The sequence below is a fragment of the Canis lupus genome, chromosome 5, assembly GCF_048164855.1.
Source record: "Canis lupus baileyi chromosome 5, mCanLup2.hap1, whole genome shotgun sequence".
In the NCBI taxonomy this organism is placed as follows: domain Eukaryota; kingdom Metazoa; phylum Chordata; class Mammalia; order Carnivora; family Canidae; genus Canis; species Canis lupus.
Window position 1 is genome coordinate 23,247,373 of NC_132842.1, and position 20,770 is coordinate 23,268,142.

At 49.7% G+C, this 20,770-nt stretch overlaps 1 protein-coding gene across 17 annotated transcripts in view; it reads left to right on the top strand.

Moving 5' to 3' along the window:
- FRMD4A (FERM domain containing 4A) overlaps positions 1-20,770 on the top strand; it is a 739,423-nt gene that overhangs the window by 566,297 nt on the left and 152,356 nt on the right. The gene's annotated exons all lie outside the window — the stretch shown is intronic.

The following is a 20,770-nucleotide window of genomic DNA, read 5'->3' on the forward strand; positions in this document are numbered from 1 at the left end:
CACCGAAGTGAAGGATGAGGCAGTAGGAAAGGAATAAATGATAAAACTTGAAACTCACGGGATGGAAAAAGACATGCCTATTGCAGACCTTAGCCCTCGATTTTTAAAACAGGGCTGATTTAATTTTCCTCCAGCTGTCATATGCTTGATACCTTGTTTAATGGGTACAGAGTTACAGTGTCACTGAATGGAAAGAGTGCTGGAGGTTGCTTGTACAACTTGTAGTGTGAATGCACTCAACACTCGTGAGAAACACTTAAAAATGGTTGAGATCGTAAATTTTGTGGTATGTTTTAGCACACACAAAAAAGTCACAGCCTTCTTAGAAAGCAATGGGGTCGTCAGAACCTTCTTAGGGAGGGAATTCTTAATGCCCGTGTTAATTCTCTTAGAACTTCACATCATCTCCTCCTTAGGGCAGAGAAAGAGGCACTTAAATACCACCTGTAAAATGCTCTTTCATAAGCACTAATAGGCTTAAAGAGTAATAACCCTGCTTAACATTCTCTGACCACTTGATACTCAAAAGGAGAAGAGGAGGTGGTGGCTCCCCAAGGCTTTGGGGCTCCATGGTTGGAGTTCAGACTATCTTTCCTCCAGATCCTCCCCTGCAAGTAGCCAGGTGAACTCACTGCTTGGAGGGTGCTCCCTGGAGAACGGGGAAATCTGGAGGAGAACTCAGCCTCTCCTGTGGTTGAACCAACTCCCAGGAAAGGAGAGTGGCCTGGAGGAGCTTCCAGAATGGGGGACATCAGGGAAGACCACTGCCTCCTCTGCTTCCTCCACTCGCTGTCCCTGCTGAAAGCTCAGACCTTGGTCATGGGATACCTACCATGCCACCTCCTGGTCTCCCAGATGGAATGCTAGGGTAGTTAGGGTACCTGACAGGGCATTAAATTACAGCCTCTCTTCGGAATGGGAGCAGAGGTGTCTTAAACCTTCCCCACTGACAGGAAGCAGTATCATGCCATGGGTGAGATGAGGTTCAGCAGTCTTTCAGCCCCAGTTTAAGCTCGAACTGTGTCCCTTGCTTGCTCTGTGATGGGGTGATCGGTGACAAGGGTGTCTCAGTCTCTGGGGCAATCCCATTTTTCTTCAGTTCCTCATAATTGCAGTGGTTGCATCTGGTCATGTTATCCCCCCTAAACCTGTAGAATCAAAATCTAACCTGTGGCAGCGCTCAGAGGCCCATTCTCTTCCCTAATGGGCCCCTCCTGGTGGGGCCTCTCACCTCTTTCGTGTGTTGTCATTCACCTGCCCAGGCTTTATTGAATCACGCCTGGCCTGCTTTTATGGCAGCCGCATCCCTCTTGTCACATTTAGTGGGTAGGTTTTGGGGTTTTGCTTAATTGTGTTCCCCACAAGCAGCACCAGAAGCAGGGAGTTACAGAGTCCCCAGCGGGGGAATAGGGTATAGAGTCTGCGTGCCTGGGTTTGAAGCCCCGGGTACCCTGTGATAGTCATGGGACCTTTGCTGTAGGAACAACAGTGACAAATAGTACTTGTCTCACAGCACAGGGTTGTTAGGATTAACTGCAGTGACATGTCTATCACTGAGCTCTTCTGATGACCTCATGAGATGCCAGACACTGTTCTAAGGTCTTACCTGTTATTAGGCTTTTAACCTTCACAACATGAGCATGAATAAGTGCTATTAATTACCGAGAGGTTCACTGAACTTGCCAAGGCCATGTAGCCCTGGAATCAGGGCACTCAACCACGAGGCCATGCAACCCAGCACAGAGTGGGTGCTCCGTGAACACCACATTGCATGAGGGGAACATATATGTGAAGACAGTCCATATACTCTAAGAGGTCAGAATTCTGATACCACAGATAAATGTCCCCACAACTCATTGTTTCTTCCTTTAGAATCTCAATCCTGGCTGCACAGTAGAATCAGCCAGTGCCTGGGCCCCCCTAAGACCCATTCCATCAGACTCTCAGACTGGGGCTCAGGTGCCTCTGGCTTTTTAAACTTCCCAGGCAACTCCCATGTGCAGCCAAGGCTGGAAATCAAGAATTTTGGGCAACATACCAGGTGACCTTTCTGCCCACACCTCCTGCTTCCCATTCTGGAACTTCTGACTCTGAACAAAGCACCAGGTTTTGTTTGGGAAACAGATTTGGGGAGTGCATTGGATAGTCCCTGAGGGGATTTTGAACAAGATGTTTGAAAAGAGAGCCTGAGATGTTCCTCCAAAGAGATGCTGAAGGAGTAGTGAGAAGTGCTCAGGGAGAGAATGCGGCGTCCACGCTCACCCTCTAGGGAGCAGAGTGAGAAAATCCGGTCTCCCTGCCTGTCTGCTTGTCACCTCACAGGCACTAGAATGTAAGTCAGGGCAGGATTTTGTTTTGGTCTTCGCTCTATTTTCTTCCCTACACTCCCTGACTGAGGAAATGAAAGTCTTGAAGGCCATGCACCAAGAGGAGCCTTTTCTTGGGCTCCACTAAGAAGGTCTTGCAGTAGCAGGCCTCATGAATTCTGGAAGAGGTGTGTGTCCACCCGGACGCCAGGACCATCCAGTGCACCTCAGCCCCAGTGGATGCCAGCCTGTTCCCTGGTCATGACAACCTGGGGGAGGTCTTAGCCAAACAACAGTCTGAGAGGAGGGTGTCCATGGAATTTGGGGGTGTGGCAGGGGAAGCGCAAAGAGAAAGTGTGAGGGGGAATTAATAGACATTCCGTCATGATCATGTGTCAAGAATTGAATGACATTTTGCACATACTGTCTTATTTCATCTTCACAATATTTGTAAGGTCAGCGGTATTAAACCCATTTTACAGAAAAGAAGCTAAAGCTATGAGAAATTAAGCTACTTGGCCATGATCCCACAACAGTTCACAAGCCCCAATTCCAATGCAGGTTTCTGACCCCCTAGCCCCTCCTGTTTATTAACCTGGATGATCCTGGGTCCTTAAGGCTTGGATCAATGCCCAGGACTCCAGCTGGCAGCTCATGGGGTCGGTTTCATCCAGGGAAGCTCTACTAGGGGATCAGAGAAGGCATGTTTGGTCTAAAAACCTGGCAGACTGAAAGGGAGGGTCCCCCCTTTCTCATGCCTCTGTGTTCATCTGAGAAGTGTCATGTGGTGGAAGGACATAGGTCTGGAGTAATTTTTAAAAATCAGAAGTCATAAAAAATATAAATAAATAAATAAAATAAAAATCAGAAGTCATTGGGGTGCCTGGGTGGCTCAGTTGGTTGGGCATCCGGCTCTTGGTTTCAGGTCAAGTCATGATCTCAGAAGATCATGGGATTGAGCCCTGTGTGGGGCCCCACACTCAGCAGGGAATCTGCTTGAAGATCCTCTCCCTCTACCCCTCCCCCGCCCCATGCATGCGTGTGCATAGGCTCTCTAAATAAATCTTTTCAAAAATAAAAATAAAAGCCAGAAGTCATGATACTGAGGCGCATGCATGTGTGTGCACATGCTCACACTCCGTATGACCCTGAACATGAACCCGCAGGGCAGACTTTCCTTTTGGCATCTTATAAAGTGTTAGATGGTGGTGCTGGAGTTGTGTTCATTTGGAGCTTCACGCTGATTCTGCAGGGGGTAGGAATACGTGAAATCAAGCAGTGGGAAATTAATTGCATATCCCAACCCCTCTGCTTTTAGAACCAGAGAATCTATGTTTAGCAGAGTCGGGACAAGTGCCTGGAACTCTGATCTGGGCCCGGGACCCATCTTACAACAGCATGACTTTAGAGAGAAGCTCTGGGAGGATAATGTTATATTTGCATTGTTTTCTTTCACCTTCTCATTCTAACGCTACTGCCAGGTCGAATCCTTGATTTCTTTGATGGAGTCTTTCAGAGAGGCTTTGAAAGGCTGCAGCATAGACAACAAAATCTCCTTTGTGCTGGGGCCCCGGGGCCATCGTCTGACCCTTCCCTCCTAGAAGTGAAGGAAAGAGGGTCCAGGAGTGACAGCTCCCTGCCCAAAGGACATCCTGCCTAGCAACCAGTGACACTCACTGCCACAGGGTCACAACCTGTGAGGATTTCTCTCTCTCCAGCCTGACACGCTATTATGAATGTAAAGTGTATTGACTATGCTCCGGAAAGCAGAATGCGAGGACAGGCTGGAGCAGTGCACAGGTAGTTCCCCAGATGAGCCATTGCTAGACACAGACGGAAGGGGTCAGAGGGTCCCCCACACTGCACACGCATCATCCTGCTGAGAGTCTTCAAGTGAGATGTTGCAGGTGACCCTGCCAGGCCTCTGTTTTATCCTGATGAAACGATCTTGACATGAAGAGACAGGCAGGTGACAAAAGCAGCCTGGGATGAGCGCTGTCATCCTGACTTCTCTTTATTCCCACTCCCAGACCTCCCCAAAGTTGCTCAGCAAATTGAGGGTTGGGGGCTCATGGGCCCCTATGCCGAACCTTCTCTGTAAGAGTCCCAATGAACTGGTGGAGATCCAGGCAGTTGGGGATGCCCTGACTTTGGGATGCACTTGAATTCAGTGGGTGTTAGAAACAGGAGAAGAGGTAAGCTCACTCAGGGCCCATGTGAGGATTGAGGGGGCCATGACCTGGGAATGGAACCCAGGGAACACTGGGTGTGTATCCATGAAGGCTTCCTGTCTCCCTGCCTCACTGTTCATCCATTCATGGATTCTTCATCCATCCACGGAGCCCATTACCGCTGGGCCAAGCATAACAGCAAGCGTGCGACACTGTTCCTACTCCCAGAAGGTGGTCATTCTTGGGAAAAAAAAAAAAAAAAAAACAGATGTGAACAATGAGGAGTGTCGTGGGGCACGCGTGTCAGCAGAGGCACCTGACACGCTACACCTCCCTAAGTAGAGCCAGCCATGGGGCCACCGGAGTCGGGGCCGTGAGATGAAGACAGCTGTCTGCGTGGGGGTCACCACGCAGGGTCCCGAAGGAGAGGTGGTTCGGGCAGCAGACAAAGAGCAAGGGGCCTGGAGGGCACAGGAGCAGATGTGCAGAGCAGAGCCCGGCAGCAACGAGCAGAAGCAGGTGGGAGCTTAGAGACCTCCTCCCTCCCGCCCTCGCACCCACCCTCCTGCTGCGTGGGCCTCCCCGGCCCCCTCTGAGGGCTGTGCGTGGAGACCTTCCCTGCCTCTGGAAGGGGAGACCCAGGCCTTTCCCTGTCTCCTGGCCCACCACCAGCGGCCTCCATCCGTCCCGCTCAGATCCAAGAGCACTTGGCTCAGTTCTCCTGCTTTCACTTTTTTGAACATGGTCTTTTGAAAATGATTCCTTCCTCTCGTCTTCTCGGTCTACGGGAGGCTGTTCTCGTTGCCTGAATTGGGACTGACTCCGCATTTCTTATGCGGCTTGGCTTTCGAATCAAGACAAAATGTCCATGCCAGACTGCTAAGGTCTGACACGAGCATGTGTTTAAAACCTAATAAAATATAGCCTCCAAAATTTCTGGCCAAAGTCACTTATGACCATATCAAAGGCCTCTCCCAGAATATACCATCCAGTCTCGAGAAATTGCTTTAAAATCTGCTCCAGGGGCAGCCCAAGTGGTGCAGCGGTTTAGTGCCGCCTTCAGCCCAGAGCGTGATCCTGGGGACCCGGGATCAAGTCCCACATCAGGCTGCTTGCATGGAGCCTGCTTCTCCCTCTGCCTGTGTCTCTGCCTCTGTGTGTGTGTGTGTGTGTCTCTCATGAATAAATAAAATCTTAAAAAATTTTTTTTTTAAATAAAAAATAAAATCTGCTCCAGGCAGCAAAAATGGTGCACACTGCCTTGTCCTGGGCTTCGTCAGGGGCTTAACTGGGAAACGTATCACGTGAGTTGCGTCTCTTTGATTCCTGGAAACTAGGTGGAAGGCGTGCTGCGTGCTGGCCGGCCCTACTGTGCGGGACCGTACGACAAATTCTTCTCTGGTGTGCTTCCAGGGAAGTGTGTGTGAACTTAGCCTGCTCCCTCAGCCTGCTCGGGAGCTTGCTGTGTAACCGAGTCCAGTGTGCTGGTGGCCAGAACCCTCTTCCATGGCCTCTGTCTTATATATGTCCTTAACCCCCCTTTCTTATGCCATTTAAAACATCGTGAGCCTCCTCCAAACCTAGAAGTGGTGGTGGGGGTGGTGTGGGGGGTAAGTAATAAAATAATATTTTTGATCTGAGAACAAGGATATTATGAACGCACAATTTTTCTTTGGGCCCTGCGGCATATCATCTGTTCTCATCCACTTAATTAGCACGAGGGGGGGGGGGCTACAGTGCCTTTGGCATTGCTGCTTGTCTGACTTTAATGAAACTGCTCTTCAGGAATAAATATTTTTCAGCAAAGTTGATCTTGGCCTCCTGGGACACCCGTACCTGCACTTTTTCATCACTCCTACCCCAGGGGGAGTGCCTTCTTAATCATATTGAAAATGACATCAGCAGCAGAGCATGCAGAGCAAGGTGTATCCCTGCCAGCAGTTTGCAGGAGCAACCGGGTTGGGGGGAAGGTCCACAGGGAGGAGACTTGGGAAATTTCCAAATTAAAATGCTGACCAACACTGGAAAGCCAGTGCCATGTGTCCGGGCATCTCACTGGAGCCGGGGAGAGGCTGCCTTTTCTTCTGACCGATAAATGTCATTTTAATGTAGGGACAGGTGGAAAGAGGTAAAGTACCACTGTGAATGGAGGCGGGTATTAAGAGCGGACACTGGGAGCGGAGAAGGTGTGCTACTTAGGGCAAACCTACCCAGATGAATTTAATTCCAAGGGAAGTCGTCTGCTTCCTGTTCTCCCTACTGTGTGGTGATGATTTATTCAGGGTTCCAGAGATAAAGGGTGTGGCAGTTCAATCAAAAGAGGACTGAGATTCTGATCAGAGTGGGTCCTTGGCAAAGTGATGAGAGTTTCAGGGGTGTTTATGGGGATTCAGTTACTGATCAAAGGAGAAAAGGGGAACCTGCTTTTGAGTGCCTTTCATGCACCAGGTACTTTATAAACCATCATGTGGATGCTCTCAGCTACTCTGAGGCAAAGGCTGTTGCCTCAGTGTTTTAAAGCAAAAGGCTGAGTAGCAATCACATAGACTAGAATTGTGCTTCCAAGCCCTGAGGTCTGACCACAAGTCCACTATCCCCGATTTCATGAAGGAACGTTAACATTTTCCCCCTTCACAAACTCCCCACTCCCACCACCGTCATACAAGAGGGCAGGTCACACTGTTTGAACACCAGCCACACTCTGGGCTCCGGACAGCAGGTGCCACCCCTTCTCTACATTACATTGCAAAGAAAGCAGATCAACCAGCTATCCCTGCAAATGGCTCCACTTTTACTATTCCTCTCTGCCCTCTGGCCATACAGTGTCTTCCCTAACGACACACCTAAGAGCTCCTAGCTATTTGCGATCATAAATTGGTGGTTGGAATGATTGAAGCTGGCCTAAGACTTCGTGGCCTCTGTGCCACACAGAGCCAATTTCACAGATCCAGTTTACTGGGCTCTTGAATATCACTCTTCTCCACTCTTCCCTGAGCAGCAAGCAAAGAGGGTAGGTCAGTGTGCAATGTCATTAAGACCTCAAGTTTGAATTGGGTCCTGGTACCATTTGGCCAACTGGAAAAGTTAACGCATCTGCCAGTTTGATCCTGGAAAACTCACTTCACCTCCCAGTGAATGTATGGGCCGTTCACATCCAAAATCGTGATTTATTACTCACTGTAGGACAAGGCAGGGTCATAGTGGAGTTGTAGAGTAGGCTTCTTTTTAAAGGGGGAAAAAAAATACAAGTGGTAGACATGATACCTGTGGAAGATGAAGCTTGAATCCCAGCAACTTCGGCATCCCCACATTTGCTGGAAATACCTCAGAATTGGGACTGCAGACTTGACGGCCCTCTGCGGTAGAGCCAAGTTGACTACTGTTTGTCTCTTTTGTGTTTTCACCTCAGTGAAACAGTTATCATTTCATGAATGCAAAGAGGCTGCCGAGGAGAGCCACCCTGGAAGAACAGTCCTTGTGACATTGCCGTGAGCAGGCTGGAGTCTGGGGGTTACTATGTTAATCAGCAGGCACTCCCTAATGAACACCTGCCCGCCCGCCCAGAGTCCCAAGGGGGCAAGAGCCTGAATAAAGCAGGCTCCCCAGCCGGCTGGCAGAAGCACTTTGCATTTCTGGAGGAGCAATAATTATGTACGCCTGTCAAAGCCTTCCCATTGGGCATCATTCAAATGCATGGATGAGAAAGACTCAGCCTCCCAGAGGGTATCAGCCCCAGCTTCTCTAAACCTGAGACCAGGCTGTCTCTCAGCGAAATGTGGAAATAAGAGGAAGAGAGCAAGGGGAGAAAATAGTATCGTAGAAAGAGTGGTATACGAGGAAGTGCATGGTGGTGGAGGGCCAACCGGGGAGCCAAGACGGCTACTCCCGGGAGTCTCCATCTCTAGGCAGATGACAGTCAGTTGGCAGGAGAGGGGATGGGGGGCGGGGGGAGGGGGAGGAGAGCCATTAAAGGAGCCAGTTGTGACCTAGTTGGGGTCAGGAAGAAATCAGGGTAGGAGGAAAAGCCGCACTGAGTTAGGGGTTTGGAGTACGGACATGAAGCATCCCTCCTTGGGGTTACAGGTAGTGTTGCCAAAGTAGGTATTACGGCATCCTGTTGAAATGTGGCTCTGTCACATCTGAGCATGAGGCATCGGTTCCCATCTAGCTGGGTCTGCCTAGCGGGTCCCTGCTTGAGACGAGTGTGGGGTCATCCCCTCCTGCGGTCTGCTTCCCTGCTAGGCTGCTTAACAGTCAGCTGCGCCCCCTTCAGCCCTTCAGCCTCTCTCAATCTTTTTTTTTTTTTAAGATTTTATTTATCCATGAGAGACACACAGAGAGAGGCAGAGACATAGGCAGGGGGAGAAGTAGGCTCCCCGTGGGGAGCCCGGGACTATGCACACTCAACCCTGAGCCACCCAGGTGCTCCCAGCATATCTCAGTCTATGGATGAGGTTTTATTTATTTATTCAGGAGAGACACACAGAGAGAGAGGCAGAGACACAGGCAGAGGAAGAAGTGGGCTTCATGCAGGGAGCCTGACGGTGGGACTCGATCCCGGGACTCCAGGATCACGCCCGGAGCTGAAGGCAGGCGCTTAAAACCGCTGAGCCATCCAGGCTGCCTATGGATGAGAAAGCTGTATTGGACACCTGCTATGTGCCAGGTGCTGTGCCAGGGTGCAGGGCTCCAGTATTTGGTAAAAACCTGATCCCTGCCCTTTAGGAACTTATTATCTGGCAAAATTCTGTTGCATTTGGAAAAAGCAGCTCAGTCCCCTCCGGACTGCACTGTTACTTGCTGGATCTGTACCCAGTCTTTAAAGCCAAAGCTTTGGAGTCCCTCACAGACTCAAGCTCTGCATATGCCCTGTGCCCTTGTGGGGTTGTGACCTTGGGCACACTAACACTTGTAAGCCCCTGTGTCCTCATCCAGAGACTACGGTTTTGAAGATTAAATTAGGCGAGGGCACCTGGATGGCTCAGTCAGTTAAGTGTCTGCCTTTGGCTCAGGTCGTGATTCTGGTGTCCTGGGATCGAGTCCTGCATCAGGCTCCCTGCTCCTCCCTCTGCCTCTGCCTCTCTCTGTCTTTCATGAATAAGTAAATAAAATCTTAAAAAAAATTAAGTTAGGCAATAAAAGTGAATCTTGCAGCCCAGAATCCGGGGCAGGGGTGAGGGGTGGTGTGCTGCAGAAAAAGACAGTCCTGGGGGAGGGGAAGGCGGTAACAGCAGGAGGGAAAGCCAAGGAGAGGCCCGGAAGCCTGAACCTTAATATAGTGTATGTTATGGTTCATAAGCAAATGACCACCTCTGCCTGCCAGGACACCTCCTGTCATTTTTGGGGTGCTTCCTGCTTCAGAACTTTGCAGCCCTTTCTGAAACAACCCGCACAGTCCCTACTGACATGGAATCGTAGAAGGGCCCAAGGGCTGCAGTGGGTGCTTGGACCCCAGCCCTACCTGTGCCAGCAACTAAGATGACCTCCTTGGACAGGCATCTCCACCCCCTGAGCCTTCGTCTCCTCCCCTGTAAGTTAATGAGTTGGGTAAATATTCTCTCTGGCTCTATGTGATCCAGCCTCCCGGGGTAACCTGCACTCACCAGCTGTAGGGTTAAGACCTGCTAGTTACTAGTGGTGCGTATCTGGCCAGTTACTGTTGTCTCTACCTCAGCTTCCTCCTCCATCAAGTGGGGGTGATCCTGGCATCTCCCTCCCGAGCTTCTGGTGAGGACTGACCCCTCAGTTTGTGTAAAGCACCTCGAGCAGCTATGGGACAGAGGCCACAGCCGTAGACAGAAGCCTTTGGTCGTGGCCACATCCCCTGCCAGCTTTACGGAGAGGATCTGCCACTGGCTGCTCTTAAGCTGGAGGAGCAGCATTTGTCTCGTGTCCTCTGATGGGTTGGGGTTCAGGATGGAGGGGGACCTCTGAATAGAGAGATGCTTCCCTGGCAGGACCAGCTTAACTTTAGGACCCCTTCTCCCTCTCCCGGGCAGGTATCCTGTTGCTCTTCCATCAGCCTGCATGACGAGGTGGCCCCCCTATGCCTCTGCTACAGAACCCAGGGCTGTGCTCAGAGGGCAGGAAGGAAGTCAGCCGCCCCAGCTAATCAGCCAGAGCATCAAGAGGGTGACTGGGAAGGGGAGTGCCGCCAGACCCTTGTCCCCGTGCAGGATGACCTCATGCTTTCTCTCCATCACTGGTGCCCCCTCCCCAGGAATAATGGGCAGCCAACAAGCGCTCGCCCTGCTTATTACAGAGCCCCCAGGGGCAGGGGGAGGGCAGGGCTCCCAGCTGCTCGGGAACACAATGACAGGCAGGGCTTCAGAGAGGCAGCGAGCTCAGGTGTCCTGTATTCTGCACCCCTCTCTCCCTCTAAGTTTCCAGAGGACTTGGACAGAAAGGGCAGGCTGACCACGTTTCTTTCCACTCTTCAGCCATGGCCACCCCTGCAGGGCAGGGAATCACCATTTCCTGGGGCTGGCATTGCCATCAGGGTGCCTGGCCAGTGGGTGCGGAGCCAGCCCTGGCAGCCCAGCGGTCCCTGTGTGCTGCATGAGAAGTGAATTATCCGAAAAGGCCTTAGGGAGGAGGGGAGGGGAAGGAGGGGAGCAGAGGGGAAGGGAGAGGTCAGTCTTCAGGCCTGGGGGGCCTCGGTTCCTCCCAAAGCACAGATGGGAGCCCTTTAATGTTTTAATTCTTTTTAATGCAATTAATTCAAGAGTGGCAATTCCCTTGATTTAGAATCTGTGAGATGCTCCAAGGGGACTGCAGATGACAGGAAGGGGTGTGTGAGGGGAGAGTCCCCCCAGTTCAGGTCAGCTCTGAGACAGAGGCTTCCCCACCTGGACTTTCCTATATGGCTTCCTTGCCCAGAAAGTCCACGGTACTGGAAAGAGAGAACTTTGGTCCCAGTTTACTCCTGCCTCAACCAACCAGCCAGCCAGTGTGGAGTTTCCTGCTGTCAGGGACTCCGTGTCAGGGACTCTGGAGGGGGTCCCAGATCTTGGGGGTTGCAGTCTGAGCATGTATATTTGTTTGCTGAGGCTGCTGTAACAAATCCCCACAAACTCTGTGGCTTAGAATTACAGAAACATATTCTCACACAGTTCTGGAAGGCAGAGCTGAAATAAAGCTGTTGGCAGGGCTATGCTTCCTCCAGAAGCTTGAGGGGAAAACCCATTCCTTGCCTCTTCAACCGGCTGGCAGTCTCCAGCTTTCCTTGACATGTGGCTTCGTCACTTCAAGTTTGTCTGTCTTCACGTGGCCTTTCGCCACAGAAATCCGTCTGCCTCTGTCCTATAAGGATCCATGTGGTTCATTTATACAGGGTCACCTGATAATCCAGGATAATCTCTTCCTCTCAAGAATTGTAATCACATTTTCTGTAACATAGGGTAAGACTCACAGGTTCCAGGGGTTAGGATGTGGACGTAACTTTTGGGGGCCACCATTCAGCCCATTATAGGGTGCAACAAATCATGTCACCAAAAATCCACTGTGTCTATACAACATTATTGACAATAGCCAAAACTTGGAGGCAACCAAAGTGTCCATCAACAGAGGAATAGATAAGCAAGATGTGGTCTGTCCATACAATTGAGTATTATTCAGCCTTAAGAAGGAAGGATATTTTGACACCTGCTACAACTTGCTGAATGAACCTTGAGGATATTATGCTAAGTGAACTAAGCCAGACACAAAAGGACAAATACTATGTAATTGCACTTATATGAGGTACATAGTCAAGTACATAAGGATAGAAGGCAGAATGGTGGTTGCCAGGGGCCAGAAGAGGGGGCATGGGGAGTTGTTTAATGGGTACAGTTTCTGTTTTGTAGGAGAAACGTTCTGGAGGTTGGTTGTACAACAATGTGAATATGCTTAACAATATTGAACTGTGTCATTAAAAGTTGTTAAGATGATAGATTCTATGTTATGAGCATTTTGCCACAACTTAAAACTTTTTAAAGATTTATTTATTTGAGAGATCTCCTTGGGGGTGCCAAGGGAGAGAATCTTCAGGCAGACTCCCTGCTGAGCACAGAGCCCAGAGCCCAGTGTGGGGCTCCATCTCACCACCCAGGAGATCATGACCTGAGCCGAAACCAAGAGTCTGACACTTAACCAGCTGGGCCATCCAGGAGCTCCCCTGTTTAAATTTTTTTTAATTGGGACACCTGGGTGGCTCAGCAGTTGAGCATCTGCCTTCAGCTCAGGTCATGATCCCGGGGTCCTGGGAGCGAGTCCCGCATCAGGCAGGGAGCCTGCTTCTCCCTCTGCCTATGTCTCTGCCTTTCTCTCTCTGTCTCTCATGAATAAATAAATAAAATCTTTAAAAAAATAAAAAATTTTAAATTACAATAAATTGGACAGCCCAGGTAGCTTAGCGGTTCAGTGCTGCCTTCAGTCCAGGGTGTGATCCTGGAGACCCGGGATCGAGTGCCACATCAGGCTCCCGGCATGGAGCCTGCTTCTCCCTCTGCCTGTGTGTGTCTCTGCCTCTCTCTCTGTGTGTCTCTCATGAATGGATAAAGTCTTTTTTAAAAAAGTAAAATAAATAAATTACAATAAATTCACCACAATGCAAGAGCATGCATGCTAAGGGTGATTGAAGTACATGTGGCAAATGTTATAGAGATTCAGAGGAAAAAGAGACCATTTGTAGGTGGCATGGCCAGAGAGGGTTTCCTGGAAGAAGTGGGCTTTAAACAGGGCAGATTTAAATGAGAAGAGGGAAGAGAGGGGAGGCTGTGGGCAAAAGTTTAGAAGTAAAAATGAAATTGGTGTTTCCTTTATGCCCATGCAAAAAGATCAAACAGAAATGAGTATTTTCATAGGGAACTAGTCAGAGTGAGGTTGCATAGGTAAACTGGATTCAAAGATTGACCTGCAATACCAGGCTGACTTTTAGAAGATGACACCATGTAGAAGGTTCTTACAATAATTCGTAGGTGAGGTGATGAGGGTCTGGAATCATAACACAGAAGATACTTTCTTTGGGGCAGGCACTATCTAAGCCCCTTGTGCAGATCAATATTAATTCATTTCATCTTCAAAACAGCCCTAGGACGTGGATATAGTTATCGCCTCCATTTTGCAGCTGAGAAGACCGAGGCACAGAAAGGTTAGATATTTGCCCCAAATTATGTAAGAAACTGACTAGGTTTAAGAGTTCAAGGGGTGTAGGGGTGGGGGTGTGTGGAATGGTTGTGAAGCTTTTGAGAATAGGTGAATAGACCTTGAGAAGGTTGGGAACTTTGGGGGGAGGAAGACATGTCATGTCATGATGACATATATGTGGATGTTTTAAGGCAGGAATCCAGTTCCTGAACCTAATTGGTGGTTTTAGTGATGAGGACTCTGAGGCCCAGAGTACCCTGTACCATCTGTCCAGGAACATTTGTCTGGGATGTAGCCATGTGAAGTTTAAAGTGGTTGTATGATATGCGAGGGATGATAAAATACCGTGTGGGAGACTGGAGAGGAGCCGCTGGTCGTCTGATTTCTCTCCCTGGGCTCTGCTAGGACGCCTCACAGGAATCACCTGGAGGATCATCACCTTGGATCCTGGAAGGATCATCACCTTGGGGACATGCCTAGATCACTTCATCACCCTCCGTCCTTAAAAAGTGCTCTTTTGATCATGTCCCTCCTTGGAAGGCAGACCAGGCCTATTCTGGAAGCCTGTGTGTGCTGGGTATGAGCACATTTCCCACTGAAGTAGTCCAGAGCCCTGGGGACCTCAAATATGAGTTGCAGTGCCAAAGAGCCACTCTGCCCTTTCCCCTGAAGAATGTGACCAAAACCCGGGTTTCTAAGCTCTGTTAGCCTCACAAAGGCCATCCTGCTAGCATCTTGAGCAGCTCCCATCAGGCAGCACATTTCGAGCGGGGCATTTATTAAGAGATTTTATTTGTCAAATATAAGGAGAAATAAAACCTTAGGAGGACAAATGAAAAAAGAACCTGAGAAGAGAAGGGAACATGAAAAGGGAGAAGCTGTTGAGTGAGTGTAGTTAATTATAGGCTGGGAGAAAGTCCGTCTTAAATGTAGTGACCTCATGTGGCCAGGACAGCGCCGGTGACCCAGAACAGGCAGCTTCTGACCTGAGACGCACGCAGCTTGTCCAGTGTGTCCTGTAGCCCTTGAGTGGGCCACCAGCTGCCTTTCTGGCCTGGCTCCCAGCCCGGCCCCTGCAAAGCCCCACAAATGTTTATAGCACCAGTAATCAGCAGACTGTAATCAGCAGGATTCTGTAAACATCCCTTCAAAGTACATAATGGCATAAAGCTTTCTGCCTACCCAGCAACTTTCTCTAAATGAGTTTAAGAAATGTTCGGAACAGTGTAGTTCATTAATCACTATCATGTCAAGGTGGGATATTGTCTCTGTTTGCAAGATCAGGAAATCACAGAGCCGATGCCGTAAGTAGTTTTTAAACCAGCCATACAGAGAATTAAAGAGTAATTGATACGGTGCCTGAATCAATCAGGATAGGCGAGGTTGTGCTGTGATGACAAACAACCCCCCACGTCACGGTGGCTTCACTGCTCATGCTACACATCCATCAGGCCAGTGGGAGCAGAGCCCTCCCTCCCGGCGATTCGGCAGTGACCCGCTGGGCTGCTGCCACTCACCGTGACAGTGGAAGAAAGAATGTGGCTTTTCCAGGGACATAAGATTCGGGAGCTGTGACCTCAGCCTCTTCTGGGATCTGTTAGCTTCCCCTTCAGTGCCTTTGTTTCCCTCTTTGTAAATTGTGTGGAATATAGACTTTTCTTCATTGAGGGTGGTGCATGTGACCCATCCTAAGTGTCGTGTGTCAAGTAACGGGCCTTTTTTTGGTTTTTTACGTTCAATTAGGTACAATCCTATAAAGGTTAGTTTGAGATCATACAGTTTATTCTGGTGGTGCTGCTGTTGCTCAGTTGCCTCCAGTTGATGAGTCACCTAGAATGTTCATTTTCTTACTGTAGACAGGGTTGTGGTTACTGCGCAATCATAGGGCCCTGTCACCACCGAGAAGCCAAAAGTTCGTCCCCACGAAGCTCCCAGAATGGGGTGCCCATCACTCCAGTGATTCCTTGAGCGTGTCGAGTCAGTTCTTAAGCTCTGCAGACTCTGAAACGTGATTTTTCATCTTTGCGGGGCAGGGGGGAGGCTCAACGTTACTCAAGTTCAAAGTACCGCAGCGTCCTGGCATCCGGTGAGCAACACAGCCCTCACCCAGATGGGGCCCTCTGGCACGTGATCCTTGACCTCCCACCCGGAAAGGAAGGTCAGCAGGGGTGGGGGGCAGGGGAGTGATGTACATGGGCCTTGAGTCCGGCCTGACTTTGTTTGGAATCCTGGCTTTGCTGTCAGACCGAGAACAGCCTGCCTGCCATCTCCAAGTCTCAAAATCTCTGTTGGCGAAGGAACAATAGAATCTTATTCTAGGTGGTAAGGCAACCATCTAGGAGAGTGTGTAGCACCACATCTAGGACGTAGCAGGGCCTCGGTGGCTTCTTCAGAAGGCATGGCATTAGAAGGGGGGGTTACACAGACGAGCATTTCCTATGGGCAGTTACAGTAGCCCCGTACCCTCACGTCTGCCATGTGTGAGGCCTTGCTGCTGGGCCCCCATATCTTAGGCTTCGTGGCTAAGACCCCATTTGCTTCCTCTCCATTCCTCTCCCCCCCACACACCTTCCACTCACCACCCCCCCTTCCATACTGTGATTACTGTACTTAATCACGTTACAGAAAAACTGTACCAGCCCTGAGAGTAATTCTTCCCCTTCCTTGGTAAGTTTATGGGTCTCTGATCAGTCCCACTGAGACATTGGCTTTAACATTTACTCTTAAGGGGAAGGAAATCTTATTTCTGTCACTCAAAGTTTGGGCCAGAAAGCTCACCATAAGCCCGAAGAACCCACAATAATTATGTAATAGTCACACCTTGTTTTATAAAACCAGCTTGACCACCTCCTCCTCCACTTCCATCCTGCTCACTACACTTGACTTAAAGTGACTTTTTGCCACTTAGAAAAACAAGTAAAGGGGATCCCTGGGTGGCTCAGTGGTTTAGCGCCTGCTTTGGCCCAGGGCATGATCCTGGAGACCCAGGATCGAGTCCCACATCCGGCTCCCTGCATGGAGCCTGCTTCTCCCTCTGCCTGTGTCTCTGCCTCTCTCCCTCTCTGTTTTTTTCATGAATAAGTAAATAAAATCTTTTTAAAAAAAGAAGAAGAAAAACAATTAAATCCATTCTGAGGACAAAAAGATTTGTCACCAGGGAAGATGTTCTTATAAGTGTGATGTGAGCTTCAAAGGCAACCCAGTATCAAAAATGTGAGCAGGAGTCATAGGAATACTCTGACTACTTTGAAAGGAATGACAATCATTTGGACAGATAAAGTATGGTGCATTGCAATTTAAAACCAGCCATACCATCCTTACATTCAGTCATGACCTCTGCATTAAATGCTCTGTATGTGGGCAGCCAGGGACCTCCAGGGGCTGGAGGTGGCGCTGAGCCTGTAGCAGCCTGTAGCAAACACAGCCTGAACCCCCTCCCTCTGATCTACTTTGTAATTTATCAGTGACATCCTCAGGTGCCACGTTGACCTCACCGCGTTGTTGTCTACCATTTACCAAGGAGGGTCTTCTATAAAATTCCGACTGCCCTATTGGTTACAGGGATTACTTATTCATGTTTCACATTTTAGCATGAGCAGAAGTATAGTATCTTAGATGGTGTTAATTTATAAGATAGATTCTCCTGTTGAAAAAGAACAAAAACAAACAAACAAACAAAAAGATTCTCCTGTTGATTCATAGCTTTCAGGGAGAGGAAACTCAGCCTGGGCTTCAAATCCAGTCCTGTCATTTCCAGTTGCTTTTATTGGTAAACCGATGGTCAGGGAAGCCCAGAGGCTGCCACCCTGTGAGCCCAGGAGCGAGATAGCAAAGGGAAACTCTCTGCTTTAGCTTCTTAAAATGAGTATTAGCTCATCCTCTGCACCCCTGATAAGCTGTCCTTATCAGCAGGTGCTACAGGACACCCCTTTTTCTGGGTCCTGCCGTAATGGCTAGTAACCTGCACATATTAGTCAGTAAATATTTGTTGAATTAAAGGGAAATGTACCTGAATTAGTTGGGGCTGCCACAACAAAATACCACAGACTGGGGGCTTGAACAACTGACAATTATTTTCTTACAGTCCTGGAGGCTGGAAGTTCACAACCAGGGTACCAACCTGGTTTCGTTCTCAGGAGGGCCCTCTTCCCAGCTGGCAGATGGCCACGTTGGCCCTGTGTCCTTACATGGTGGAGAGGGAGAACATGGGCCATCTCTCTGTCTCTTCTCATAAAGTCACTGACCCATTCATGACAACCCCACTCTCATGACTTCATCTAACCCTAATTCCCCCTCCCGAAGGTCCCATCTCCAAATGCCACCACATGGGGCTTAGGGCTTCAACATATAAATTTGGAGAGGGACACAGCACAGCTCATAGCAATACTCAGAAAGTGAAATAAGAAATCAAACTTATTTTGCCAGAGTGCCTGGGTGGCTCGGTTGGTTAAGCGTCTGCCTTCAGCTCAGGTCATGATCCCAGGGTCCTGGGATCTAGCCCTACGTCAGGCTCGCTGCTCAGTGGGGCAACTGCTTCTCCCTCTCCCTCTGTTCTTCCCCTGGCTTGTGCTCTCTGTCTTGCTCACTCTCTCTCAAATAAGTAATTTTTTGATAACTCTTTAAAAAGGGGAAATCAGGGACACTTAGGTGGCTCAATGGTTGAGCATCTGCCTTTGGCTCAGGGCGTGATCCCAGAGTCCCAGGATTGAGTCCTGCATCGGGTTCCCTGCGGGGAGCCTGCTTCTCCCTCTGCCTTTGTCTCTGCCTCTCTCTGTGTTTCTCATTAATAAATGAATAAAATCTTTTTTAAAAAAAATAAAAATAAAAAGGGGAAATCAAATTACCACGTATCATGTAACATGATTGAGATGTCTTGTCCACTCCCCTATCAGAGTAACCACTAGAATAGGAAACATACTCAGGAAGGTATATCGATGTGCATAAATGCACACACGTACACACACAGAAAATACACAATTTTTTCTCTTCTGGAATCTCTGTTTCTGCTCTGAGCTTGGAGACCCAGCGAGTACAGTTGGAGTACAGCAATTGTCATAGGGACAATGCATTTGCAGATACTTGACTTGGAAGCTGATTGAGAAATAACTACTCCCATTAGCCCCGAGTCTCCCTCAAATGGCCTTTCCTTCCACCCTCACCTCACAGGCTGGTGTTCTGTGGCCACCTTGCCTGTGCTTGGCTAAGGTGAACGATGTATTAACAATACAGACCTCCATGGCGATTTCATGCCTACACCTCTGGCACACTCCTTTAGATTAGCAGAGATGTTTAAAAAGGAGTTTATGATAAAAAACACTCTTAACATAAAGACTGTTCTTCTCCTTTGGAAAGCCAACCAGAGGGTGAATTTGTAATTCATTCTTCAATTCTGTTCCCAAGCTGCTTTGGCCTTAATTTTAACATTCCTAGAAGGAGATACTTTTATTGTTTGTATTCAAAATTATGGAGCGGATCAAGTGGTCAAGGGCAGTCTGGAGCCAGGATTCAAATCCCAGTCCCAACACTTGCTTGATCTCTGGTGTGGAGTGGGGAGGAGCAAGATGGCGGAAGAGTAGGGTCTCCAAATCACCTGTCTCCACCAAACTACCTAGAAAACCTTCAAATTATCCTGAAAATCTATGAATTCGGCCTGAGATTTAAAGAGAGACCAGCTGGAATGCGACAGTGAGAAGAGTTCGCGCTTCTATCAAGGTAGGAAGACGGGGAAAAAGAAGTAAAGAAACAAAGGCCTCCAAGGGGGAGGGGCCCGCGAGGAGCCGGGCTGAGGCCGGGGCGAGTGTCCCCAGGACAGGAGAGCCCCGTCCCGGAGGAGCAGGAGCTGCACCGACCTTCCCGGGGGAAAGGGGCTCGCGGGGAGTTGGAGCAGGACCAAGGAGGGCGGGGATGCCCTCGGGCTCCCGGGGACAGTAACAGCAACTGCGCGCCCAGGAGAGTGCGCCGAGCTCCCTAAGGGCTGCAGCGCGCACGGCGGGACCCGGCGGGACCCGGAGCAGCTGAAGGGGCTCGGGCGGCGGCTCCGCGGAGGGGGCTGCGCGGCCCCGGGAGCAGCTCGGAGGGGCTCGGGCAGAGGAAGAGGCTCCGTGCAGAGGGGCCTGCGCGGTTCCAGGAGCAGCTCGGAGGGGCTCGGGCGGCGGCTCCGCGGAGGGGGCTGCGCGGCCCGGGAGCGCGAATCCAACAGCGCAGGCTCCGGAGCACAGGGCGCCGGGACACAGCCCAGGATCCGGCCTCCCCCGGGACAGGCAGAGGCCGGGAGGGCCCAGGACAGCAAGGACGCTCCTGCCCCAGCTGAGCACATCAGCGGCCCCGCCCCGGAGCCTCCAGGCCCTGCAGACGGAGTTCCTGCCGGAGCTGAATCCAGGTTTCCAGAGCTGCCCCGCCACTGGGGCTGTTCCTCCTGCGGCCTCACGGGGTAAACAACCCCCACCGAGCCCTGCACCAGGCAGGGGCACAGCAGCTCCCCCAACTGCTAACACCTGAAAATCAGCACAACAGGCCCCTCCCCCAGAACACCAGCTAGACCGACAACTTCCAGGAGAAGCCAAGGGACTTAAAGTACACAGAATCAGAAGATACTCCCCGGTGGTTCTTTTTTTGTTTGTTTGTTTTTGTTTTGTTTTGCTTTTTGATCTCTGGTGTGTATTTCCTCCCCATACGACAGAGTTTTGTTTTTTTTTTTTTTTTTATATATGACAGAGTTAATAACAGGAGCACCTCATGGAGCTGTAATGGGGGGCAGAGATGGTGATATTTGTAAAGTACTTAGAATAGGGCCTGACATGTAGCAAATACTATGTGAACGTATGTTACATGTATATACATAAAAATATATTTCAATAAGGCATCTTCCTGTTGATGCAACGTAAAATGTTCTCCTGTGTGGGGAAGAAGAGCCAGAGGGCCTGACAGTCCTGCCAAAGAACAGGTACCTTGTGTTTCAGAACAAACTACTAGGAAACCAAGGCAGAAGGTCTCTGCCTATTGATGGCCCTGTGCTTGGCTTTATCGCTCAGCAGCATCCTCATTGTCTACTCCTTTGGGTTTTACAAAAATCATTTGCATTAATGTACTTGAGCTTTGAGACATCCCATTTAAAAAATTGTATTAACCTGCCATCACATGTCTTAGGACAAGTCCTCCCTACTCATC